Genomic DNA, 27,858 nt, shown 5'->3' with positions numbered 1-27,858 from the left:
ACTATCATTACAATAAAATTATATTGCTGAGGGAAATTAAAGAATATATAAATAAAGGGAGAGCTACAAAATGTCTATACATCAGAAAAGTCAATGGTTTAGAAGTTTATTATCCTTAAATTAACGTATAAATTCAACACAATCTCATTCAAAATCTTAAGCAGAATTTTTTTGTGGGGTGGGCTGAAATCAACAAGCTGATTTTTAAATTTACATGAAAAATCAAAACACTTAAAATAACAACAGAGTTAGAGACCTCAGCTTAAATGATGTTAAAACTAACTCTAGGGCTTCCCTGGTGGCGCAGTGGTTGAGAGTCCGCCTGCCGATGCAGGGGACATGGGTTCTTGCTCCGGTCCGGGAAGATCCTACATGCCGCGGAGCGGCTAGGCCCGTGAGCCGTGGCCACTGAGCCTGCGCGTCCGGAGCCTGTGCTCCGCAACGGGAGAGGCCACAACAGTGAGAGGCCCGCGTACCGCAAAAAGAAAAAAAAAAAATGGATTAAGGACCTAAATGTAAGGCCAGACACTATCAAACTCTTAGAGGGAAACATAGGCAGAGCACTCTATGACATAAATCACAGCAAGATCCTTTTTGACCCACCTCCTAGAGAAATGGAAATAAAAACAAAATAAACAAATGGGACCTAATGAAACTTCAAAGCTTTTGCACAGCAAAGGAAGCCATAAACAAGACAAAAAGACAACCCTCAGAATGGGAGAAAATATTTGCAAACAAAGCAACTGACAAAGGATTAATCTCCAAAATTTACAAGCAGGTCATGCAGCTCAATATCAAGAAACCAAACAACCCAATCCAAAAATGGGCAGAAGACCTAAATAGACATTTCTCCAAAGAAGATATACAGACTGCCAACAAACACATGAAAGGATGCTCAACATTGCTAATCATTAGAGAAATACATATCAAAACCACAATGAGATATCCCCTCACACCAGTCAGAATGGCTATCATCAAAAAATCTACAAACAGTAAATGCTGGCGAGGGTGTGGAGAAAAGGGAACCCTCTTGCACTGTTGTTGGGAATGTAAATTGATACAGCCACTATGGAGAATAGTATGGAGGTTCCTTAGAAAACTAAAATTAGAACTACCATATAACCTAGCAATCCCACTGCTGGGTATATACCCTGAGAAAACCATAATTCAAAAAGAGTCATGTACCACAATGTTCTTTGCAGCACTATTTACAATAGCCAGGACATGGAAGCACCCTAAGTGTCCATCAACAGATGAATGGATAAAGAAGATGTGGCACATATGTACAATGGAATATTAATCAGCCATAAAGCAAAACAAAATTGAGTTATTTGTAGTGAGGTGGATGGACCTAGAGTCTGTCATACAGAGTGAAGTAAGTCAGAAAGAGAAAAACAAATACCGTATGCTAACATATATATGGAATCTAGAAAAAAAAAAAAAGGTTCTGAAGAACCTAGGGGCAGGACAGGAACAAATATGCAGATGTAGAGAATGGACTTGAGGACACGGACAGGGAAAGGGTAAGCTGGGACGAAGTGAGAGAGTGACAAGGACTTATATATATTACCAAATGTAAAATAGATAGGTAGTGGGAAGCAGCTACATCACACAGGGAGATCAGCTCCATGCTATGTGACCACGTAGAGGGGTGGGATAGGGAAGGTGGGAGGGAGATGCAAGAGGGAGGGGATATGGGGATATATGTATATGTATAGCTGATTCACTTTGTTATACAGCAGAAACTAACACAACATTGTAAAGCAATTATACTCCAATAAGGATGTTAAAAAATAAAAAGCACAATGAGATATATCACATATGTTCTAAAATGCCTAAAGTTTGAAGGTCTGAAATACCAAGAGTTGACTATGATGTGTACAACTATACTTTTGGTGCCCTATGTAAGGGAGAGTAAACAGTGCAACCAGTTTAGAAAACAACTTGGAAGTTATTTATAAAACTAAAAAGTCCTTAACCTATAACATAGCAATTCCATGTCCTAGATATTTACCAAACTCATGTATGAGTATTGGTAGCAAATGTACTCATGGTAACTGTATACTGAAAATGACCAATATATCCACCTATGAATGCATGGGCACACAGGTTAGGACAATTCTTTCAAAAGGATACTGTTGGGCTATAAAAAGTTACCAATTACTAATATTCTAACATTATGGGGGGGATCTCAAGATCACCATAGTAAAAGTAGTGAGACACAAAAGAGTGCATACTATGTGATTCTATGCATTTGACTTTCTAGAACAGAAAAAATAATCTGTAATGATAAAAGTCAAATCAGCTGTAGACTGGAGTAACCAGTTAGGGGGATTTGCTGCATAAGGGCCTGAGGGAGCTTTCTGTGGTGATGGAATGTTCTATGTCTTTATTGAGTAATGGTTACATGAGTGCATACATTTGTGAAAATGCCTCAAAATGTAATTTAAAATATGCACATTCATAACTGTTTCATGATGTAGGTAAATCAAGTCATTATGCTGTACACCTTAAACTTACACAGTGCTGTATGTCAATTATATCTTAATAGATCTGGAAAACAAAACAAACGACAACAACAAGACTGAGTTTATCCATATATACAAAAATACCACAAACAATTTTAACATCTTATGATCCTAAATCCCTTTTCAAACAACTCTTTTAAAAGATACCTGTTACCTTGTTACAAAATAATAAATAAAGACTATCATTAGGATAATTTTCTCAATGAGGTTTGTATATTTTTAAACCAGAGGTCATTTAAGTAAAATTTCAAAATATCTGTTTTGTTTCACAATTACTGCCATAACTTTACAGTGAAACTACAAATTCCTTGAGGGTAAAGTTCAGTACTATTTGCATCTTTGCATCCTCATCTTGCCAAGGGTTCATTAGATGAATTAAAATACAAAAAAGACTCACTTCTAAAAAGTGTTACATTAAAAAGTGTGAAAAATGTCACCTCTGGAAAGCTTAAATTATTTACATCTCCCAGAACATATCATGCACTATTCTCTTTCTTGCAATGTCCTTTAATCTGCCCTTCTCTCTGCAGCTCCTGAACATGTCTCCTCCAAGGCCTAGTCAAATATGACCTTTCCTTTCAGGTGCTTTCTGTCTTGTCTAGGAAGAATGAATCCTTTCTTCCTCTTCAAGTGCTTTGTACATACTCCTCCTAGAGTATTGCCACTATAGAAAAGTGATGCTTACTTGTGATTGTGTGTGTGTGAGTGAGAGAGAGAGAGAGGGAGGGAAGGAGAGAGAGAAACATACACACAAATAAATAAATTAAACATGCATACTTTAATGTAGATTATATAGCATAACACTGATAAAACACAAAAGTATTAAAGCTGACTTTGTATATTGACTACTCCAAAGTCCTTCATAGTCTTTCTCTCTTAACTTCATCTACCATAGATATTGAACAAATAGACTTACTTCTTAGAATACCTTGTAGCTAGGGCTTGTCTTTTGGCCTAGTTCTGGCTAATAAGGTATAAACTGAAGTTGCTCTTAACTTCCAGGAAAGTTTACTAAAGGGAGAAACTTACTGTAAGGAGTCCTTCCACCCTTCAACCTTTATTGCTGTACCTTGCACTTCTACTTTTCAAATGTGGATATAATAACTGAATTGACAGAAGTCATGTCATAGCCATCAGAACAGAAACACATGCCAGAGCAGTTAAGAAGGAAAACAGGAAGATGAGGTGTTAATAAAATCTTTGAGCAGTCAAAAGCCCTAAAAAGGCTTATATCTGGACTTACAGCATGACTAACAAAAGCCTCTGTGGGTTAGAGGAATTTGAATGAGGTGTACTTTTGCTTGCAGCTGAATGTACAACTTCCTGCTTAAGAATGTAGTCTGTGACTCAGCAACCTCAACACTGACAAAGAAAGAAATAAGAACAGAGTTTTGTGTGTTTTTTATATTCTCCTAATTTTTTGTGATATATGATGAATATATAAAGAGAGAAACAACAGCAAAAACAAATAAAAACTCGTTTAAAATGGTGATTAAAAATAGATTTTAAATAGTTTAGAATTTGAGGATGTCCACTAAAGATCTTAAAGAAGAGTCATTTGTCAAAAAAGAAAGAGTAATAATATGGGAAATGTATTTAGATTAAGCTATCCATAAATCACTTATCTAAATATTATGCATTTGTAACAAAATCTATCAAAAAAATTTGCACCAGACAAGTTAAACAGGAGGAAAAACTTTACTCAAGACTATTGCAGTAAGGGAGAGGGATTGAACTCAACTCCAATGAAACAGAAGGGACTAAAATTTTTAAGTGCTGGAGTCAGCTAGTGCAAATGTACGAGAGGATATTAGGGGTGAGGTTGGTCAATGCGATTAGACCATGTGTCTTTGCTAATTGGCATAGAGACCTAGAGACTGGAACGCTATTTTTCCTAATGATTACAATGTAAAGGGATGGCTCCCAGTTCCTTGAGAAAAATATTCCTGGGTTGTAAAACTGGCAAGAGTTTGAGAGAAGATTTACATCTCAAAGGGACAGAGAAAGAATTTACAATTGCAAATTTTCAAAAGTATATAAGAAAAGGTGGTCAGAGGCCTAGAGTCAGTAAAAAAAACTAGTGTAAAGTTTAGTCAAGCTCAGAGGAATGTTGAGCTGTCTAGGCCAAACTCAACTCAATTTCCAAGTTGAAGACAGCTCACAGTTTTGCCATCTGCTAATACATACCAGATGAAATGGGGAAGAGAGAAGAGTAAGGACTCTTTCACATTTAATCACGGCCAATGTATGCTTCTTACCAGAGGTACAGTGTGCAGGTTACAGAAACGAATTTAGGTCTGCTCACCTACAGTGCAGCAAAACCAATGTACTGACACCAGGTTGTGGTGAAGGAAAGTACAGCTTTTATTTGCAGGGTGCCAAGCAAAGAGAATGAGCAGCTTGTGCTCAAAAGACTCAAACGTATTGATGGCTTTTAGGGAAGGGTTTTTAAAGGTAGCATTAGGGGTTAGGGTGGCAGGGTGCATGACTTTCTTCTGATTGGTTGGTGGTGAGTTAACAGGGTGGTGTTTTAGTAATCTTAATCATCAACCTTCTGGTTTCAACCAATCTGGGGTCTATGTGCTTGTGGTCAGCATGTAGTCACCATCCTCCACCTGGGGGGGGGAACTTAATTTCTACAGAACAGCTCAAAGATAGGAGTCAGATTGTTATGTCTATCCCTTGAGGAGGAACTAGGACTCTATTTTATTGCAGAACTATTTATGTTCAAGCTATCTTGCTTAATTGCTTTTCCTTTGTTTCTGCATTTCATCACGTCTCTAATTAGTAACTGCTGGAGTCTGCTCTTTGGAACTCAGAGAACACCTAAGAGACTAAAGTCTTTTTCCTACAAACAAAAAACAGGGGGCAAAGAGGGATCTTGTCACCAGGAAGGCCTCACAGGGCTCAGTTTCACATGGATTTCAGCCTTGTCATTTGTTATTTTGAGCAGATCTGGGGAATCAACTTGTGTTTTAACAGAAAGACATCTGAGTGTCTTTCCTCTCACAATAGTTGGTAGCTAAATTTTCATTCAGGCCTTTGTTTTATATCATATGCTTGATATAAATATTCATACAGTTTAGGAAAAATATAGACCATGTAAGTATTGTGCCTCTGAAGAAGGGAAGGGAGTACAAGTGTGTACAAGCTGGAGGACCAGAGAAGGGAATCAAACACTAAATGATGTTGATGATGATTACACTAAAATTAAACTTTTTGTGCTTCCCTCTCCTAATGTAAATTGTTTCACCCTTGCATGACAAAGGGTTGAAATAGTTCCATTCTGAATCCTACGATGTTGGGCTGAATCATCAGACTTGACAGTTAGGTCTCCGTACCAGATCTACGCCCACCTAAGTTCTCCAGATGTCCTGTCTTCCTGGTGCTACATTAGTCCTGAAGGTGGTAAAAATTTTACACTAAACTGATCTCAGTGTACTAATGCTTTTGTCCCTGGTAGCCATGGTTTATTATTTTGTTTCATTTGGTTGAAGTCAGAGAGGTAGTAGAAATCTTTTAGTTGCCAGGAATACAACCTAACTATTCATAACAAAATATTTAGAATTTTTTTAATGTTGATGATTATACGGTTTATGAGCACGGACTGTTAAATCAGGCTCATAGGACTTTAATATGTGCCCAGCCACTTCATAGTTGAGTAACTGTGGATAAGTACTTTAAACTCTCTGTACATCAGTTTCATCTTTTGCAAATAGAAAAAATAGTAACACATGCCTTATCAAGACTTGAAGATGTCATATTAAATGAGCTTGAAACATAATATGCACTATTATTGTCAATATGACTTTTACAAATTCAGTATCCAGTGACTAAGAACCCATCCTATTGTATAGGCAAGAGTATAACTCCCAAGGACAATCTGTCCTCTTTTTTTTCTTTCCCCAAGCAAAAGACGTATAAGCCAGTGAAGCCTGCTTCACAAGTTTCTTATCATAAAGGGCAGAATCGTGCTGAACCAGCAGCTACTGGAGTATGGCCTGAATTGTAGGCTCAGCAGAAATATACAAGATATTCCTCTCTCCAGGAATCTCATTATTTTGAACATTCCATGGGTAGAGAAATGCTTTTTTATACAGGGCATATAGGAATAATGCAATAAAAATTAGAATAAATAGAAAGTACATAGCCTTTACCTTTGTATGTATTCTGAGTTTTACATGACCCCCCCCAAAGTGTGTTTGCAGGGTCAGAAGATATGATATGCTGTTTGAATACCTTACATAATCCCTAATATAGTTAATTTTAAAGGTCACTTCTTTTCTAAAAATTATCATTCAAAGTGATTGGCTCATGGCTTCTCTTCTCTGTATTTCCTCAGTGGCCAGCTCCTTAACCTCCTCTCATAAACAGCATGGCAGTTATATGGCTATTACTCCCACCAGTTTGTGTATACAATTTTACAGGCGGTAGCATTGAGATCTTGCAAACAATGACAGCCTGTATCTTAAGAATCCACTTGAGAACCTTTCCCCTAGAAGATTTCAGATAAATAGTAAGGTAAATGCAGTGAAGGGGGAAAAACTTCTCATGCATTGAATGCTATTTTGGCAGCCTCTGTGTTCTAGATTTGCTTTCTGTTAGTATTTATTCATCATTAAACCATTAAATGGGAAGCAAAGTTTCCTTAAATGGTATAGCTTTTACAAATGAACTATAATTGCAATAACGGAGAATGTCTCATTACCTTCTAAACTTAGTGACCACGGCATAATTTTAAATATATTGATGTGCTATTGAATAAGTGATCTCTTTCCTGTTATTGTGGTGCTCTCATGTACCCAATGCAAATGAGTAAACTTTTAAGAGATACATAACAAAACACACAAATCAAACCTGCTTCTCTTTGTGTTTAATTTTATCCATGTTAGTTTTGATTGGTTAAAAAGTAGTATTTTAAAAACTGTATACATTGACCTATTTGTTTTAGAATGGTAAACCTGGAATTCTTGTAAGTTCTATGTGTCTTCATTCAAATCCATAGTTATTTTTGTTTTGTTTTTTTAACATGTAATAAACCTTTATTTTAAAATTGTTTTAGATTTACAGGCAAGTTGGAAGAATATTGTAGAGAGTTCTTATATACAAGTGGTCAGATTTCCTTATTACTATGGGGCATTTGCCACAACTAATGAACCAGTATTGATGTGTTAATTGTTATCTAAAGTTCAACCTTTATTTGTATTTCCTTAGTTTCTACCTAATGTCATTTTGCTGTTCCAGAGTATCATCCAGGGTACATATTATATTTAGTTGTCATGTTTCCTTAGGATTCTTTAAAGGGTAAAGTTTTTCAGACTTCCCTTACTTTTTTTTTTTTTTTTGGCGGGATCTTAGTTCCCTGACAAGGGATGGAATCCATGCCCGCAGCAATGGAAGGGCAGAGTCTTAACCACTGAACTGCCAGGGAAATCCCAGACCTCCCTTGCGTTTGATAACCTTGACCATTTTCAGGAGTACTTGTCAGGTATTTTGTAGAATGCCATTCACTTTGGGTTGCTCTGATATTTTTCTATTGTTATGCAGTGGCTGTGGTTTGGGGATGAAGACCACAGAGGTTAAGTTCCATTCTCATTAATTCACATCAAGGGTATATGCTATGCTATCAACATAACCTCACTGCTGGTGCTGACCTTTATTACATGGCTGGGATAGTGTTTGTCAGGTTACTCAACTGTAAAGCTCTTTTAGAAGAAAGTAACTTTGCTTATCTGACACTTAAGGGATGGGGAATTATGCTCCATCTCCTGGAAGATTAGTAACTTCAGAAAATTTTCAGAATTCTTTTCTGCTGGAAATTTGTCATTTGTTCCTTATTTATTTATTTATTTATTCAATTAGTCATTTATATCAGTATGGACTAAAGAATATTTATCTTATACTTTAGGTTATAATTTAATACTATATAATTTTCTTTGTTGCTCAAATTGTTCCAGATTTAGAGCTCTCAGTTAATTCTTGTGATTGTTATACCCCATTATTGTAATATATTTTGCTTTTATTTGTTTTGTTACCATTTCTTTACTTCTTTATTGCAAGATGCTCCAGGCCCATTTTTTACATTCCTTACCTTAACCATAGAATCTGTTATTTCACCAAGGAGTCTATATTCCTTTTATTGAAAAATGTCATTAGAAGCCAAGATCTGGGAACTGATGTGCTGTTGTTACCAGGGTGTCAGTACTTTTAGGCCCTTTAGCGGACAGAGCTAGGAAATTTATTTGCATATGCTAATCTATTTCTCCATATATTTGTATGTATACTGAGCTAAATATGAGCTCATGCTGAGGTTTCTGAAATTTATACAGTAGGACATGGTTCATTCCAGCTGTTGCCCCTTGCTTACCTATAACCTCCCCTTCAAATAGTGAGAAATTTGGATTCTACCATCTGTCGTCCATTCACTTATTTCTTCAATTCCAATATACATGTTTAGTGGTTTTAGAATTGTTAACCCACATCCACATAGGAAAGAACTTACCACCTAGAGTTCCATGTTTATGTATATTTCATTTTGTGTTTAGTCTTAGCGTCTACAGTTAGTGCAGTATCATTTTTGCCCATCAATTTCAATGTTTACGTCAGAATTTTGTAATACAGTTAGATTATTTTGCTATAGTCTGTATTCCATGTTGGGGTCCCCTTCACTTGTTCATTATTTTTCTTAATTTGTACACATTAAGGTTCACTCTTTTCAAATATGCAGATAGGTAGATAGATAATTTTTTTTTATTGTTGTTTCACTCTGCTTTTGCTCTCTCAACTTAATTGCAGGTACGTGGAGATGATCAGGTTTTGGGGAGACAGCCATCTCTGAAGTTTCTTTTTTCCTGAGCAATTTCACTCAGTTGAAAGTATTAACTTAGCAGATACCTACTTAGGGACACCTTATTCAATTCAGATGTAGTCCCAGTATAAATCATGGTCACATTTATGGTTCATTCCAGCACTGAGTCATACTCATACAGCATTGCTCAAATGGCTTTTCACATTTATCTTTTACTTTTCGGTAGGAGATGGTTGCCTCTTCCAATCCTGTAAGTCCCCAAGTTACTGGGCTGTTTTTTTTTTTTCAGATTGCCTCCTTTACTGTTTGTAAATCAGCAACTGCTTTCTATCCTTGCCCCTTTATTGTAGACACAGATAGCTCATAATAACCCATATCTTTACCAATATTTTATCTTTAACCTTCTTCATAGAGCTAAGATTTCATTAGGTACATGAACTGCTTTCCAAGAAATCACAAAAGAGTTTATTCAGTGTTTCTCTACCACCTAACTATTTAACCATTCTCTAACCTTCTGTATCCATTTCTTCAACATCCATTGGTCAGAAATAATAATGTAATAATATTATATGGAATATAATATTCCATAATATAGTTTTTCAAAGTCCTAAGAAAGATTCCTTTGAAATAGTATATTTCAGTAACTTCATATTTCAGTAGTTATTTCTGTGATACCTCCCCCAACTTGCTATCATCATAAGAGGTGAATGCTATACAGAAGTGGGGAATGAAAAATTCAACTAACCTTCTTCCATGTAGGGCACATGATTCACAGTAGAAAATTGAGACGCTTACCTTGAGAATGCATCAGAAGGAACAAAATTCTTAGGAAGAACTAGTTTCTCCTCAAAGCAAAAATTGGAAGGAAACACTAAGAGAAGATGTCTGTGGTAAGAGTGGGTGTTCCTATATAAACCTCAGTTCCAAATGGAAAGTGAGAGTCTGTGAAAGTATGAAGGGTTGAGAGATGGATTCTGATAAGAATTTGTACAGAGAAGCAAGAAAATAAGTAACCCCATAGTGCATAGTAAGGATAATCTGGCAGGTTTCATTCCTAACAGTAACTCAGGTAAATGACATTATGATACATTTTGATCTAAATATCAAAGGAACACATCTATTTGCAATTTCTTGCTGCTGTTGTCACCACTGAGGGAAAGAAATGACTCCTCTGGACCCTCAGAAACTAAATACCCTGGAACACTTTTTTGCCCTAAATAGAAACGTTGTGCCTTGCAGTGTTTGACACATGATTTTCTCAAAAAATGTTTGTGACATGAATAAATCTAGGACACAATTCACATAAGAACATCAGTGACAATCCATGGAAACATTACATGGAAACAAAGAAACATTGACCTTGCTGTTGGGAAAGATGGTTTCTGATCTCAGAGCTGTGGCTTCCATATCTTCTGATCTACAATGTGGTACTATATCCTACTGGAACTTTTCACAGTCTGAAAATGAGCATGAAGGATTATATTGTTTCCAAGCTTCTTATTAGGAAAATTATGTAATTTTAATAATCCCCCCTATCAGTCGTATACAAGTGAATGACTTTTCTTCCATTTTGATATATGTTATGTTTCGGAAATAAAGTGATGCTGTAATGCAAAATTTGGCATCTTTTCCAACATTCAGTTTGCTGCTATGCATTCTACAGTCTATCATAGTACTTTATACCACCAGCAGCAGTCACCTTGTACTAGCAACCCCCCACTGTTAGTCTGGCTTGGAGCTACTCACCTATAGTGCTTCTAATTATTGATGCATTTTTCCTTTTTCAAAATGCTAGACAGTGTTTATGTGTAATCATCTGGCTTACCACCTGCGGCTACTCTATCCACTAGTATAGATACGGACAGTCACAAATCTCCCTCATTGTTTTATTTGAGCCTCTGAGTCCCATAAATTCTTGGAACTCAAGAACAAAAATGCTGGGTCTCTAAAATATTTAAATTGTGTTTCCTAATTATCTCAGTGAATCATGCATATGGTTGTGATTACTAAGCCTAGAAGGAAGCTGCCTGATTGGTGATTATATAGTGATTTTATATTTTTCCATTGATAATGTTAATTCCCTTTATATTTGATTATTGTACTGAATGAAAAATTACTGGCACTTGCTTCTCATATCATGAAGGATACTTGGCAAATACTATTGACCCTAGACAGCTTATTTTGATTGTAAGTTTTATATAAAACAAATAGTTTTAAATGATACTTTTTTCTGAACAAAATTGTTTTGTTCTTTAGCATTTTTCTTCTATGTAATTTGGTGTATGTATAATTTTAGGTAATGATGCTGAGAGAAGAGGAAAATAATTTGTGTAGGGTTAATATGTAGTTTAGAACTATGTCCCTTTTTTGCTAATATACAAATGTTATACTCTTTTTACCCTCTTTCTTAGTTCCAAAATAATACCTCTCCTTGTTTTTCTGGCACCTTCTCACTGACTTTTTTTTTTTTTTGCGGTACTTGGGCCTCTCACTGTTGTGGCCTCTCCCCTTACAGAGCACAGGCTCCGGACACGCAGGCTCAGCAGCCATGGCTCACGGGCCCAGCCGCTCCGTGGCATGTGGGATCTTCCCGGACCGGGGCACGAACCCATGTCCCCTGCACCGGCAGGTGGACTCTCAACCACTGCTCCACCAGGGAAGCCCCTCACTGACTTTTTAAGTAAATAATTATAACATTATCTTAAAAATTAAATACTACATCTACTCATACTAAACAAGCATTTGTCATATTCATTCATCTATTTTGTTTCCTTTTTAAATACAAAATGTTCATGAAGCTTTTTAAGTGTAATTCACTCCCTTTTTTATTGTTTGTATAGCACACTTAATACCTATGTGATCTTGACCAAGGTACTGAAACTTCTCTGCCTCTCTTTCCTCTGTTCAATAAAGGTGATAATAGTAGTAAACATCTAATAGGACTCACACAAGAATTAAAGAATATGAGGTTAGCAGTTTTTAAAAGTCTCTGGCATATAATTATCACATGAATGATTTACCAAGAGTTAACTTTCTCAAACTCAGTTCTACACAATAAATGATAGGTAGGTAGGTAGATAGATAGAATTTTTTATTTTGTCTGTCCTTCCAGTTAATAGGAAGTTCAGCTGAAGTTTTCAGTTTTGGAAATGGACACATAAAACAAATTCCATTTCAAAAGTGACTATAAATATGTAAATGTATCAGTAGCAGGGTTGATGAGTATATCAGCTACAAGTTTTCTCTAAAAATTAAAATGTTAATTTTTTTTCAAGAGTATTATCAGATAGAAGTACACTGAAATGTGATAATCTCTTTAAAATATTCAGTGACAAAAATATAAGAGCTTAACTCTATAAGACCAAATATTGTCCCGTGTGTGGTTATGTCTTTCAGCAATACCAGGAACTGAGAATGATTTGTAGGCAGTGTTTCGTTCCTTTTTGAATTCCTCTTGTTTCTGTCACTGTCTCTTTCCCTTTTTAAGCTCAATTCTTCTGCCCAACTTTGAGACTAAATAATTTATGGTTTAGGCATACCCCAGCTTCTACATGATGGTTTCAAAGGAAGTTTCCGGGACAACCTGCATGGAAAACCTTTTAATGTTAATCTAAAACAAATTTCTGAGTCTACTTCATACCTACTGAATTAGAATTTCTGTAGATGATGCCCAGAAATCTATATCTTTATGAAGTACCACAGATGCTTCTTAGGCATAGTGAATACTGAGAACAACTGTTCTACGGTTAAAAAATTTATGAAGAGAAACTAAAGTGCCTAAGCCCATATTTTTGGATTTTGCATCACCACCCTTGTTGCTCATCTTACCGTGATCTTGTGATCAATGTCTGATATATGCTCTTTAACTCTGTTTCAGATCTAGTTTCTAAATTATATCCCAGATTTGATAAGTAGAATTCTTTGTATAAGTTAATGATTGAATCTGACCCTCTTTTTGATTGTCTGCCTTGTATTGTCTTGTTTTGTTTCTACTTCTCTAATTGGGAAAGCAACTTGCTTTGTCAGTCTCCATCACTAGTAATGTTTTTGCTTCTATGCTTTTCTTTTTATGCAAGATTTCTCTGACATTATTTGGGTACTATATGTGGATTCCCTATCATTTACTATATTCCTTTGTTAGGGCATATAATGACCTAATTTAAAAAATATTCTATATCAAATTGTTTTTCTAACAACTTTCTATTTATCATCATATTACCCACCCCCTAACATAGCCTATTTGAATAGTGTATCTGGATTCTCAGCATTAACATCTGGTTCTCTCTGTTGGGCAGACACTAGGTTGTCACATCCCAAAGTGCCAAGTATGTATGATACCTTTACAAAAGTATATTCAAGTGACAAATAAAAAATTATTTCAGTATAGAATGTTTGTACCTCCAGTTTGAAAACAATATTTTGTCTCACATTTAATATGGATATTGAGCAGTAAGAGACGAACAACATCTATAAGAATCATTTGTATCTGAACATTGATCTTCTCTTTTGGTCAGGGAATAGGACAAAGAGGGAGAATGTCTTGTAACCCTTAGCTTTTTATCTATAAAAATGGACTGCTATTATGAAAAGACCTAGCTACAATTTTGAATGTAAGTCAAACTATTACATTAATAAGATGTCAGATATTAAGATTATATGATATTCTTTGTTGATGAGGGAGTAGGAGAGCTATAGCAACACCTTGCAGCCGATAATCAATTCTCCCACCATTTCATCCTGCACACATGCACATATACTCTGGCTCTGCAACAGCTGTGCTCACATTATTTGCAATTTGTCAGAATCAGTGTGACCCTGAGATTTGTTTATTAATCATGAATACTTTCCATCTCTAGCCACTAATTGTAATTTTTTGTTTGTTTGGCTCTGCCTAAATTGTATAAATTTGCTAAAGCAAGGATAAATCAACTGTTGTAGAAAATATAAATGATTAAAGAAAGTTTTATCTCACATATGTAAATAAAAATGATTATATTAAATACCATTTATTAAGATTCTCTTCATTGCCAGATAAAGTAGTTGGTGATTTTCTTATGTTATTTCAAATGGTCTTCACAACAACCTCATAAAAGAGATGTTCTTAGCTTTATGTTATACATAAGAAAACTGAGCTTCATAAAGCTTAATTACATTGTCCCCAAATCATGTGACAAATTAAAATTCAATTTTCTATTACTCCAAGATAACTACATTTTCTACTCTTCTCTGTTATTGTTTTCTACTCTCTGGTGTTATTCTACTCTCTTTTGTTATTGTTAGAGTCTAAGGGGTAGTTTATGAGAGCATTACAAACTAATTAAAATATCATAGTGTAGTAAGAAACTGTTTCCTATGAAGACATATCCAAAAAATTATCATTATAATAATCATAGTCATTTCTGGAGCCTATAAAATTAAAATTAAATGCTTCTTCCTTTACTAAAAATATTTTTAGAACTCTTCTTTCAGCAGTATATTCAGAAGCTCTTTACTAGTTACCAAATAAAATTTGTCTCATAGCAGTTTGTTTTGACCCAATTCATTGTTTTGCTCATTTGATAACTGACTTTCTTTTCTATAATCTTACATAGCTGTAATAGACTTTGGACGAGTCTGACTTGCCTTTCTGCAATGACTACAAATGAAATCCTCACAATAATAGCTTTCTTGTGAAGGATGGCTGAAACTCCTACTCTGCAGATATTCTTTTGGAAAAATAACTAAAGAAATAATTTAGGTGATATCAGCTTCCTAAAGAAATAGTAGCAGATTGAATGTGGTCTTGTGGGACATAAGAAGCGACAAATCTCAAAAGTGTTTGGGGCCAAGAATTGGAGAATGAAGCAATGAAAGTTAATTGTAGGGAACCCCTTTGTGATTTTTTTTTCAAATTTGTAAGATATAATTTAAATACAGTACAATTTTTGCTTTTAAAATGACTAGTTCGATGAGTTCTGGCAAAAGTGTACAATCAGGTAACCACCAACAAAATCATGGTATAAAACATTTTCATCAACTCTAAAAAACTTATGTGCCCAATTGTAGTCAATAGCTGTTCTCACACCATGCCCTGGCAACCACTGATTTTGATAGTTAAAATATGCAGAGTGCTTTCTCTGAAGTATCTTTCTTTTATATTTGTCTTAGGTATCTTGTTGTCTCTCTTGATCGTTCACTTTAAAAGTGAGAAAAAAACTTTCATGACCTATAGTGTATGCCTATGCTTTCTTTGATGTTTTTGTTAACAAAGATCACTTATTAATATCTTGCCAGAAACTATTTATTAAATGATTCTATCCTTAGAATTTCCTACCTAACACATTAAACCCAGTTAATTTTTCTTATTTGATACTCTTTGGGCTTCTTGGATCTGGTTGTCTTTTTCTTTCCCCTGGTTAAAAAAGCTTTCATCCACTATTTTTTTAATAAGCTTTCTTTTTTCTTATTTTTTTAATTGAATGTACAACATAATGATTTGGTATTTGTATGTATTACAAAATGACCACCAAATAAGTCTAATTAACATCTGTCATCAAACATAGTTACAAAATTTTATTTTCTTCTTGAAATAAGAACTTTTAAGATTAGCAACTTTCAAATATGCAGTAAGCTTTTTGTTCCTTTTTGTCTCTCATCTCTTTTTTTTTAACATCTTTATTGGAGTATAATTGCTTTACAAGAGTGTGTTAGTTTCTGCTTTATAACAAAGTGAATCAGCTATACGTATACATATATCCCCATATCTCCTCCCTCTTGCATCTCCCTCCCACACTCCCTATCCCACCCCTCTAGGTGGTCACAAAGCACCGAGCTGATCTCCCTGTGCTATATGCAGCTGCTTCCCACGAGCTGTCTGTTTTACATTTGGTAGTGTATATATGTCCATGCCACTCTCTCACTTCGTCCCAGCTTACCCTTTGCCCTCCCCGTGTCCTCAATCCCATTCTCTATGTCTGCATCTTTATTCCTGTCCTGCCCCTAGGTTCTTCAGAACCTTTTTTTTTCTAGATTCCATATGTATGGGTTAGCATACGGTATTTGTTTTTCTCTTTCTGACTTACTTCACTCTGTATGACAGACTCTAGGTCATCCACCTCACTACAAATAACTCAATTTCGTTTCTTTTTATGGCTGAGTAATATTCCATTGTATATACGTGCCACATCTTCTTTATCCATTCATCTGTCGATGAACACTTAGATTGCTTCCATGTGTGGCTATTGTAAATAGTGTTGCAATGAACATTGTGGTACATGACTCTTTTTGAATTATGGTTTTCTCAGGGTATATGCCCAGTAGTGGGATTGCTGGGTCATATGGTAGTTATAATTTTAGTTTTTTAAGGAACCTCCATACTGTTCTCCATAGTGGCTGTATCATTTTACATTCCCACCAACAGTGCAAGAGGGCTTCCTTTTCTCCACACCTTCTCCAGCATTTATTGTTTGTAGATTTTTTGATGATCTCATCTCTTTCAGGAACCCTTATAGTTCATACATTAGGCTGCTTAATAGTGGCCCTTAAGTCCCTTAAACTAACTTTACTCTTTTTCATTTAAAAAATTCTTGCTCCTCTGATTGAATAAATTCCACTGCCCTGTCTTCGAGTTTGCTGATCCTTTCTTCTGCTTGTGTAGTTTTCCACTGAACCCCTTTATTGAGGTTTTCAGTTCAGTTATTGTGTCTTCAGCTCTATGATTTCTATTTGGCACTTTTTCATATTTCTGTTGAAATTCTCACTTTTCATGCATTGCTCTCCTGACCTGAATGAGCATTTCTCTGACCATTATTTTGAACTCTCCATTGATAGGTCAATTACTTATCTCTATTTCATTAATATCAGTTTCTGGAGATATATCTTGTTCTTTTGTTTGGACATATTCCTCTATTTCTTCCTTTTTTTTTTTTTTTTTTTTTTTTGACTCTCTCTGTTTGTTTCTGTGCGTTAGATAAGACAGCACCACTTCTCCCAGTCTTAACAGAGTGATCTCATGTAGGAGATGAACTTCATCTATCAGCCTGGCTCCAGCTCCTCATTGCCTCTCAAACCTTTGTGAGGGTCCAAGCTGAAGATTTTGTTCTTATTTACTTCCAGTAATTGAGGGAGTTTCAAGATCAGGGTCTCAAAGGGGAGGATTGCAGTCAGCACCTAGATGCAGGGTTTTGGAAGCTGGACCCTCAGGCTCCAGGTTGGAAAATATTTAATCAAATTCCTTACAGGGAGAATCCAAGAGATGGACATTTTTGGCTGTGCCCTTTACAGTGAACTCTGGATGCATAACTATAGTGAGTGCTTACACACCCATGAGAAGCTGCTGCTTTATTTCCTATAGTCCTGTGGAACTAGTGAGTGCAAGCCTGTTGGCTGTTAGAGCTAGGTGATTTAGGGGTCTGTCCATTAGATGGTAACTGTAACATTTGGGGCACTAGATTTGTGGACAAGCTCTTTCCAGGCAAGTGCTGATGACTTGGTTTTGTTGTTGGAGTCAGCTGGAGGGAAAAGGTGGGGGAAGTGCTGATTAGCTCTTTGGGACTCCCCGGAGATCACAGTCATCACCTGGTTGTGCGCTAATTAGAACTCAGACCTTCAAGCAGCAGCTTGTAAAATATGTAATCAAACCCCTTCTAAGGAAATACTAGGAGATGGATGTTTTTGCCTGATCCTTCTGCACTGGGCCCCGGGGGCACAGCTATATAGAGTACTCGTGCATCTATTAAGAAATATTTCTTTGTCTGCTGTAGCCCTGTGGGTCTTCTGAATGCAAATCATGTTGGCTTTCAGAGCTAGGCAGTTTGGGCACCCATCCATTAGCTTGCAGCCGTAAAAATTGGGCACTAGGCTCCTCAGAGAGAAACTGAGAGCTGGTGGTTGCCTCCCAATTGTATGGCACTGTGCCACGGGTGGGGTTTATGGAGAATGCATGTGTCTTAGCCTTTTCTACCTGATATAGGTGGCCATTTTCTCAGTTGCCCAAGTTATAGGATTCTCTCAGCTTATAACTGGATTTATCTCAGAAGGAATTGCTCCATGTATAGTCCTGTATTTGGTGTGTCTGTGGAAGGAGCAAAGGACAGAGGCTTCTAATGTCACCATCTTGGTTTTCATTGTCTCATCTACAGTTACTACTAATAAAAAATCATTATATAGAAATTTTAATAAAATTACCATGAAATCCCAAAACATACCTATTAAGTTAATTTATATTTCCAGTCCCAATAGCTTGGCAATGTTCCCACCCTTAAGTATTTTAAATAAATTGTGGAAATAATAAAGAACATTATTTTACATAGCTTTAGTGTTTTCATTTTTGTTGATAGACTAAGTTCCACAAGGAACATAATTTCCATGTATCCCCACGTAAACCACATAGAAGGCTAACAAATATTTGTTGAATGAATATGGGCTATGTCAATTTATGGAGATTATTAAAATGTAATAATAGCTGAATATATTACTTAAATGTAATAAATTTTTGGTTTATTGCATAAAGCTTAAAGGTGATTGAATGTTTAAAATTATATGCAGCACCTTTTTCTAATGATACTTGTAAATTAAGTAGGACGCCTTCCTGTAATTATTTCAGGGCAAAATAATTTAAGGAGATTATGAGGATAGAAAAAAATTAACCAAAATAAACTGATTATATATGTGTGTCAAGTATTCTAAATGAAAGCTATTAAAGTTTTAAGTCTCTTCTTTCCATTTGCTTTAAGTCAGTGTAACTATCTCCTTAGAAAACCTTCCTATTACTTCCCAGCATACTTAGGAAAAAAGTTCAAACGTTTTACTGTGAGAATTGAGGTTCTACAATATCTTCCCTACTTCATTGGCTTTATTTCCAACATTCTCCCTACCCTCCTACATCAACTTTGTGTAAACACAATTCAGTTTTCTATGCCTTAGATTTCCAAAATTATGTTTGCCTCAGGGCCTTTGAATTTTTGTTCCATGTACCTAGAATCCTCTTTTCAAGAAAATTCTATGGAATGGGCCCCTTTTTTCCTCATTCAAGTGTCTTTTTATATGACAGTGTTCTTCTGGAATACTTCCTTGACCCTTTCCAGGTAAAATTGGCACCGTGTCTCTCAAATTCATTCTCATTTACCTTGGTGTATTTTTAAAAATAAAACATCAGCACCTGAGGTTACATTATATATTTATTGCTTATTTGTTTAAGATTCCTTTTCCCATTAGAATGTAAGCATTTTGGGGTCAGGAATTTAGACATTTCAGAGCTTTAACAGCAGCACTTACAAATATGCATATTACATGGGAAACAATTATGTGAAAAGTGGTTAATGGAAATTTTTAATAATATTGAATTGCAATTATAATTAAAATGTTTTTGTATTCACCCTTTATGGATTTATTTGCATAGTAAATAAGATATTAAAAGAAGGAAAAAATAGCAGTGCAAGCATAAGTATATACACATATTTTATACTTGTTATTTTATATTTTATACTCATTATTTAAAAGTATCATCTTAAGAAAGTTTACTACTCAGGGATATGTCCACATTTTCAGTAATGAAACTTTTTTCCTTTTCCGTTATAGTTTATTACAAGATATTGAATATAGTTCCATGTAGCACCTTGTGATTGAAACTTTAATTTAAAATAAAGCTATTTTAATATTTGTACAATCTCTGATGATTTTTTAATTTTATTTATTTATTTATTTATTTTTGGCTGTGTTGGGTCTTCGTTTCTGCACGAGGGCTTTCTCTAGTTGCGGCGAGCGGGGGCCACTCTTCATCGTGGTGCGCAGGCCTCTCACTATTGTGGCCTCTTGTTGTGGAGCACGGGCTCCAGACGCGCAGGCTCAGTAGTTGTGGCTCACGGGCGCAAGTTGCTCCGTGGCATGTGGGATCTTCCCAGACCAGGGCTCGAACCCGTGTCCCCTGCATTAGCAGGCAGATTCTCAACCACTGTGCCACCAGGGAAGCCCTCTGATGATTTTTTTACTTATATGTATTAATCATATTTCAGTTTATTAAAATCTTTAACAAGATAATTTGTATCACAGGACTCATTTGACAAATGTGCATAGCCTGTAGAAAGCCCTTTGACCATTGCCGAGAGAGTGAATTTGAAAGATGCTGTGTTATGGAATAAAGAAAAATAATTCCTGGTATCTCAGTGTATGGAATAAGATAGGAAACATTTATTTGATGCCATATGGTCATTTGCCCGTTAAAATTTTTAAACAGGTAACGGAGCATCAACCTATGTGAGGCAAAAACTAATAGAATTGCAAAGAGAAATAGCTGGATCCCCTATCACAGTTGAAGACTTTGAGGCTCCTCTATCAAAAATCAACAGGCCCAACAGGCAGAAAATCAGTAAGGACACACCGTCAGCTCTCCATATTCACAGATTCTGCAGCCAAGGATTCAATCAACCATGGATTTAAAATTCCAGAGAGTTCCAAAAAGCAAAACTTGAATTTGCAACTATTTACATAAGATTTACATTGTATTAGGTATTATAAGTAATCTAGCAATTATTTAAAGTATACAAGAGGATGTATGTAGATTATATGCAAATATTAAGCCATTTTTTATAAGGGACTTGAATATCCATGGATTTTGGTATTTGCAGGAGGTCCTGGAAACAATATCAGGTGCAACTGTAGTTGAACTCAACAGCACCAGCAATCAACTAGATATAACTGACATCTGTAGAATACTTTATCTAACAACAGCAGAACACACATTCTTCTCAAGCTAGCATGGACATTCACCAAGGCAGAGCATATTCTAGGCCATAAAACACACCTTACCAAATTTAAAACAATAGAACTAATACAATATCTGCCCTTATATCATAATGGATTTAAACTAGAAGTCAGACAACTGGAAAATTCCAAAATATATGGAGATTAAACCGTACAGTTCTAAGTAACACATGGGTAAAGAGGAAACCTCAATAGATATTTTAAAATATTTTGAACTAAATGAGAATGAAAATATAACTTATCAAAATTTGTGGGATGTAGTGAATGCAGTACTTAGAGGGAAATGTATAGCATTGAATACATTTATGAGAAAAGAAGAAAGATCTAAAATCAAGAATCTAATATTCTACCTTAGGAAATTAGAAAATGAAGAGCAAACTTAGTCCTAAGTAAATAGAAGAAAAGAAATAATAAGGGTAGAACAGAAATCTGTGAAATTGAAAACAGGGAAATCAGGGAATTCCCTGGCAGTCTAGTGATTAGGACTCTGTGCTTTCACTGCCGAGGGTGCGGGTTCCATCCCTGGTTAGGGAGCTAAGATCCTGCACACTGCACGGCCCGCCCCCCCCCAAAAAAAAAAATCAGCAAAACCAAGAGCTGTTTTTTTGAAAAGATCAATAAAATTGGTGAGTCACTAGCTAACTAAGAGAAAAAAAGAGAGGAAACAAATTACTAATTATCAGAAATAGAGGAGGGGACATCACGATAGATTCCATGGACATTAAGAAAATAATAAAGGAATACTATGAACAGCTTTATGCCCACAAATTGGATAGCCTAGATAAAATGAGCCTTGAAAGATACTATTGGCCAGAACTCACACAAGAAGGAACCATCTGAATCTATATCTATCAAAGAATAGGATCAACAATTAGTAACCTTCCAAAACAGAAAGCACCAGGCCCAGCTGTGCTTATAGGTAAATTCTACCAAATATTAAAGGAAGAAATTATACCAATTTTCTACAATTTATTTCAAAGAATAGAAGCAGAAGAAATACTTTCTAACTCATTCTCAGAGGCCAGCATTTAATACCAAAACCAGACAAAAACTTTACAAGAAAAGAAAATTAGAGACCAGCATGTCTCATGAACAGAGATGTACAAAATCCTCTACAAAATATTAGCAAATTGGAGCTTCCCTGATGGCGCAGTGGTTGAGAGTCCGCCTGCTGATGCAGGGGACACGGGTTCGTGCCCCGGTCCGGGAAGATCCACACGCCGCGGAGCGGCTGGGCCCATGAGCCATGACCGCTGAGCCTGTGCATCCGGAGCCTGTGCTCTGCAACGGGAGAGGCCACAACAGTGAGAGGCCCTCATACTGAAAAAGAAAAAAAAAATTAGCAAATTGAATCCAAAAATGTATAAAAACAATTATACACCATGACCAAGTGAGATTTAGCCCAGGTATGCAAGGCTGCTTCAACATTTGGAAACCAATTAATGTAATCCATTACATCAACAGGCTAAAAAATAAATTAGAAAATCACATGATTATCTCAGTACATACAGAAAAAGTTTTGCCAAAATCTAATACTCATTTATGATAAAAACTCTCAGTAAACTAGGAACAGAAGGGGACTTCCTCAAGATAAAGCATATTTACAAAAAACCTACATCTAACATCATACTTAATAGTGAGAGACTGAAAGCTTTTCCTCTAATATCAGGTACAAGGCAAGGATGTCCCATCTCACCACTTCATTTCAACATCATACTGGAATTTCTACCTAATGCAGTAAGACAAGAGGAGGGAATAAAAGTTATACAGATTAAAAAGGAAGAAATAATCTGTCTTTGTACTTGGATGTCATGATTGTCTATGAAGAAAATCTGAAAGATTTGACCAAAAAAAAAAAAAAATACCCACAACACCTTCTGGAACTAGTAGGTGATTAAAGCAAGCAAGTTCATGGGTTACAAAGTCAAGTCAATATAAAAAGTCAATCACCTTTGCTATATAGCAGCAGTGAATAAGTGGAATTAGAAATTAAAAACACAATACCACTTGCATTAGCACCCCTAAAATGAAATACTTAAGTATGTATCCAACAAAACATATACAAGTTTTATATGAGATAAGCCACAAAATCCAATGCTGAAATTAAAGAAGACCTAAATATTGCCATTCTAGAAAATGTCCCTACTACCTGAGAAGTACTCCAGCAATTTGTTGATAAAAATGGACACATTGTAAACTTGTGTACAATATAATATCAAGTGCTATCATTCAACAACCAGATTCAACTAACATTAATTTACTATCTGCTATCTGCCAGGAATTGTGCTAGGTAATGGGAATAGAGCAGCAAAGCAAATACAACATTCCTGCTCTCCTCCAATAAATATTCCAGTGTTCATGGGAAAGACCAACTTGAAACAAATGATTGTATAAAGTCAAAAAGTCTGCTAGTGTAAAGTTTTACAAAGAACAATACAAATGATCAATTATAAAAAATGTGAAAAGGGCAGCACTATTTTACATGGGGCAGTGAAACGCCAGAGACACTGGAAACTGGATAGAGATCCATCCAAGAAGAGTGAGGAGAGTGCCTTGTGAATATCTGGGGAAAAGGGTATTGGAGAGGGAGTGAATAGTCCCTGAGGTAGGCATGTTCTAGGCTTGTCTAATAATGGGGAGGCCAGTAAAATTGAACAGAATAAAGAAGGTGGAGAGTGAGAAATGATGTAAACATAGCCAGGGACTATATCATAAGTGACAGTATACACCATAGTGATTTCTTTGGGTTCTATTGCGTGAGATGAGGGGTAAAGTCAAAGTCTCCCTGCTGGGACTTGCAGTTTTAAAAAGATGTCTCTATTTGTTGTATGAAGAAAGGACTATAGGGGAGCAAGTATAAATGCAGAGAGAACACTTATGAGATAATTTGAATTATCTGTTGAAGAGATTATGGGGTCAGAATGCAGGTGCAGAAAGTGAAAAGAATTTGCTTTCATCATATATTCAAAAGAAGAGTTGACAGATTTGTTAGTGGATTGGAATTGGTGTCTGACAGATAGGAGTCTGAATGTAACTACCGAAGTCTTTGACCTGAGTAACTGAAAGAATGATTGTTTTGTAATTAGATGGAGTATAGGGGAACAAGCAAATCTGTGAAAGTGGTGGGCAAAAAACAAGAAATAGTACTTGGAAATATTAATTTTGTGATGCTTATTAGATAGATATCATGGTGGAAATGTTGAACTGGCAATGTAAATATTCAGGTTTTTAATTTATGGATTTTTAAATATATATTATTACTGCTGCTTTGGAGATAATTATTTTTTTCACTTAATATAAAATAAGAATATCTTACTTAAACATGACCTTGACCATCCAGAATGCATATTTTCTTATCTTGAACATGAATTGCAGCGTATTTTATGGCTATTTTCCAGGTTACCAGGATAATGCTTATGTAGTACTTGGGATTCACCATGAGAAATACACCGAAGAAATGGACAATGTGATGCTTTTATCTAACCAAGGTAAAAAAAAGATGCTTTTGTCTAACCAAGTATTGCTGTTTCAGATACTCTGTGGTCAATATTAGCTGAAAAATATATTTTATCTCAAAAACTAAATAATATATATTTGTGTGGGATGTTTGTGTGTGTGTGTGTGTGTGTGAATTTATTCTAAATAGAAAAACTTGAAAATAAATGTTTTTTAGGAATATATCAATGAATGGAATTGAGTTGGTTTTAGGAGTAGAAGGATGATTCCAGTGTTCATCCTTTCATATATTACCTTTTCTACTTGACTAGGAATTAGAGTGAATCATATTCTTATAGGGATTATAGAAATTCATCTACCAAGTTCTTGGTGGAAGTTTTTAGTAAATTGTGGGCATACAAGGGAAATTCGTCATTTCAGAAAACTAAGTGGCAGGAAAGAAGACATGGTAGTTTATTATTCGTATATTACAGGTAGCATCTTAAGATTATGATAGTGACAATACCTGCTTTATAAATGAACCTAGTCCTGCTTTTATTACTTTTGGCCATAGCAACCTGAGATATAGACATTAGCACTGACTTGAATGATCTCACTGAGAAAAAGGTACTAATCAATATTCTCTTTTTAAGAGAATAAGGAAAAGGTCTTAGAATGCTTCCAAGTCAAATGTACTTCCTTTATTTGGCTCTAATGCATCTATAGGAACAGGGATATGGAGGAATAGGGAGTGGCATAGACCCTAAATAACCTTTGTGAAAACTTATGTCTTGGGGTGGGTCCAGACATTATCATAGGAGAGGTCTTATAATTAATGGCATGTGCTGCTTGGGAGTGCTTCCAAGTCCCTATCTGTAAACTTTGTGTTTGTGATTTAAGGTTGGTTGATGAACCACAAAACAAGTTTTTAGAATGTTTCCGTGTTATTTTCTCGTATAATTATCAGTATCATCATGGCAGTATCTAATTTAATGTTTTACATTGCAAATGTTTTACATTGCAAATGTATTTCAGAAACTTGCATTAGTAGATTTTCTGTTCACTCAACTGGGGAAATAGCCAAAATTTATTATACTGTTTTCAATTCTAAATGATATATAGGCATACTTTTGTATATCTATGTCTTCTTTGATTATTGGGGATGACATTCCTAACCGTTGCTTTTGGTATTCAATAAGATGTAGGGAAATAAACCCTCAAATAATAATGAGCCCTTAATTTTTTTTTTGTTCAAATGACGATTTTGTTTTTACAGTTCAAATTACAATTATTTGAATAGACTGTATATTATACATAATAAGCACCTACATATGGCCTTCTAGATTACTAACATATTAATATGATTTGAAACCTTAAGTTATTATGAGGGCTGTGACTTGCATGTGATACTAAGAAAGACTCTAGAGCATATCTATGTTGAGCTTCAGTTAAAACTGTGCCCTTTACCCAGAGAACATTCCCACTACTAAGCGTCTTTTAGAGCATTAGCATAGGCAGTGATTAATATGACACTGTAAATGCTTAAGCAGGTGGCAAATATTAAGTAGCTTAGCAGGATTTAACTCAATTGTAGAATACAAAACCCCAAATAGAGTTCCTTAATGACTTCTCAGTAATTGTGCTAAGTGACTAATACAGTACTAACTATCTTTCAGATTAAATTCAGGTGTGAAAACATATGACCATTTACTAGCTTTAAATATCTCCTTCGGATTTAGTGTTTGTTCCATTTATTTATTTTTTTTCTGCAAAGGAAATAATCATTATACCTCCTCATAACATTTTCTTGCTTTCAAAATTATAGACGCAAAATGTAATATATCAAACTACAATGCTTCCTTCCTTCTTTACTTCCTTCCTCTATTCATCCCTCTTTTCCTTCTTGCCTTCTTTCTATTTCTGCCTTGTTCTTCCTTTAGTAAATTACAGCATTCTGGTGAATATGAAAATGTATCCCATTTCAGTTTTAATTTTTACTCCTTAGCTTGTAGTGAGTTAAACTATCTTTTTAGCATTTTCTACCCATTTTCCGCCTCTGTAAATTACTTGTTCACATCTTTGTCTTTGGTCACAATGAGATTTTTGTTGATTTTATATGGATTTGTAAAAGGTCTTTCTCTACTTTGTATATTATCTTTGTTCAGTTTATGTAGCAAATGTCTTTTCCTAAATGTTGACTTATTACATTATTTGTTTTATAATGTCTTTTTCATACAAAAGTTTTAATTTTAATACAGTAAGATTTATTATTTCTTTGTGCATAATATCTGTGTCATCTTGTTTCAGAAGATTTGTCTATCCTTGAGGTCTATAGGAAGTCCCTACATTAGAAATATGGGTTTATTGCATTTTATAGTTCTAGGGTTTTTCAGTAGAAGATTTCAGGGCTTCTAAGTCCACAGTATTTTTGTAATAAAAAGTCTTGGAATCTAAATTGAAAATATTCATTATAAATTACTCTTGACTGTAAAGGAAAGTGTTAAGGCTTTTATTTTAGGGAAAAGCCATAGAGGTTTATAATTTGACACGATTATATGTATTTTTCCTTTACATGTATAATACTGTAGAAGAAATATATGCCAGTTAAGCTATTTCTCCTGGCAAATCATATGAACTTTGCTGAAACATTGCATTTTATTAGCAAACTCTCATCTTTGAAACAGAGGTTTTACCTCACATTCTGATAAACTATTATAGAGTTTGAAGTCAGCATTAGTCTCAAGGCTTAAAACATTTGCCAATTAATTAAATCCTACTTTGAGTATTTTTTTCTTTCTAGATTAAACTAAGAACACATTAAGACAATTTAAAAATTCTCACTGTCCTTTTTATTTGGAAAATACTGAAATAAATTGAATATTCACTGAAAAACAGTTTAATCTATTTAAACAACAAAAATGCAGAAGCAATCATATGTGAAATATTAATCATATGTGAAATACAAAAACTACACTCTTGGGCTTCCCTGGTGGCGTAGTGGTTGAGAGTCCGGACGCCTGCCGATGCAGGGGACATGGGTTCGTGCCCTGGTCCGGGAAGATCCCACATGTCGTGGAGCGGCTAGTCCCGTGAGCCATGGCCGCTGAGCCTACGCGTCCGGAGCCTGTGCTCCGCAACGGGAGAAGCCACAACAGTGAGAGGCCCACGTACGGCAAAAAAAAAAAAAAAACTACACTCTTTGATATATCACTCTTATTTGCAGATAATTTCTGAAATAATATGTATATTAGTTTCTATAAACTAGAGTTCTAAGACAGAAAATAAAATAGGAAATTAAAAAATTCTCAGTAAAACGTTCAGGAAGTAAGCATAGAAATACATCTTCCC

Source organism: Delphinapterus leucas, chromosome 18 (assembly GCF_059928025.1).
Source record: "Delphinapterus leucas isolate spDelLeu-1000000601 "Yukka" chromosome 18, BTC_Dleu_Yukka2, whole genome shotgun sequence".
NCBI classification, from domain to species: Eukaryota; Metazoa; Chordata; class Mammalia; order Artiodactyla; family Monodontidae; genus Delphinapterus; species Delphinapterus leucas.
Note: the sequence above shows the minus strand (reverse complement) of the source record.